The following is a 1,306-nucleotide window of genomic DNA, read 5'->3' on the forward strand; positions in this document are numbered from 1 at the left end:
CCAACCTCAACTGGTGGCATTAATCACTCTGCTCTGCTGGTGTGGGTGGTGGCATCCATCTCTGCAGTTGGCTCGGGGGGCCCTGGCAGCAGTTAAGGTTGGCACACGTGCAGAGCGCATTGGAGTTGCTACTGGGTGTGCATACCACCTCAGGTCAGTCCAGGTGGGCCTCCATCGGCCTCACCACTGTGTCCCTGTCATGTGCCTACCACCATGATTTCCTGGCCAACTCTGCAGGCAGAAATAAACATTGCAAGTCATCTTAACCAAGAAGTTGCAGTTTGTGCAAATCAGTTGAGGTGGTCCAAAAGACTTCTAGACTCACGTATCTAAAGAATATGTGGCGACTTGCGGCACCTGGGTGTCATAGTTGGTTAAGCTGAGGACTTTAGATTCTGACTCAGGTCAACACCCCAAGTCTGAGATAGAGCCCCAGTCTTGTGCTCCATGCTGAGGGGTTTGAGCCTACTTAGGAATATGCAGAGGCTTATTTCAGAGCTGTATGATCTGGATAATTGCCACCCTTTGAAAGCCACTGTATTGTTCTGGATTCAGTTTCCATTGTGGGTCTTCATATCTGTTGCTCTCTGGAATTTTAGCATAGGGCAACACGTTCAGGAGAAGGTTTTTTCCATTCAGAAACCGGTTAGCTACTGATGGGGTCCTGTAGTTTCTTAACCTCACTGCGCCACTTGATTCTGCCTATCTCGGCTGGTGTCATTAATTTATTAAAGTGGAGATTTTTTGCTCTGCAAAAAATTGGAATGTCTTATTTTCAGACATATGTTGCATACTTTGTTTCTGCGGTATCAGTGTTGATGATTCCAACTGCTGTGATAGTACCTTCACTGATTATCTTCTGCTGGTTGTGCTCCAGCTCATGGGCCTTGCACAGAACTTGCTGCTCTGTTCTCCTGGGTTTTGCCGACTTTGCTGAATACTGGTCACCAAGTCACCAGATATAGATATTCCTTATAAGGACCTCTTGGCTGACCTTTTACACTAAATTCATTTCAAGAAAATGACATGTTTTTCAGTAATTTCTTAACAATTGCAAGTGTCATTATCACAGTATATTTAGGCTTAGAAATTCAGATTGATTTCATTTGTTTTTATTTAAAATCATGATTTGTGTGAAGTACTGTGGGTTAAGATATAATCCAAATATATTTGACAACACTTAAAATCTTTTAAGTGCTAGAAATATATGTCTAATTGTATCCTAAAGGGACACCTGGGTGGCTCAATCAGTTAAGCGTCTGCCTTTGGCTCAGGTTATGAGGTGCTGGGACTGAGTCCTGCATCA

At 43.7% G+C, this 1,306-nt stretch overlaps 1 pseudogene across 1 annotated transcript; it reads left to right on the forward strand.

Moving 5' to 3' along the window:
* The first annotated feature begins 213 nt into the window (after positions 1-213).
* Positions 214-937, forward strand: LOC308345645 (cytochrome c oxidase assembly protein COX18, mitochondrial-like; annotated as a pseudogene). Its single transcript has 2 exons — positions 214-340; positions 474-937. The product of its transcript is annotated as a cytochrome c oxidase assembly protein COX18, mitochondrial-like (transcript).
* Positions 938-1,306: the final 369 nt, after the last annotated feature.

Source organism: Martes martes (genome assembly GCF_963455335.1).
Source record: "Martes martes genome assembly, chromosome: 1".
Lineage (NCBI taxonomy): Eukaryota > Metazoa > Chordata > Mammalia > Carnivora > Mustelidae > Martes > Martes martes.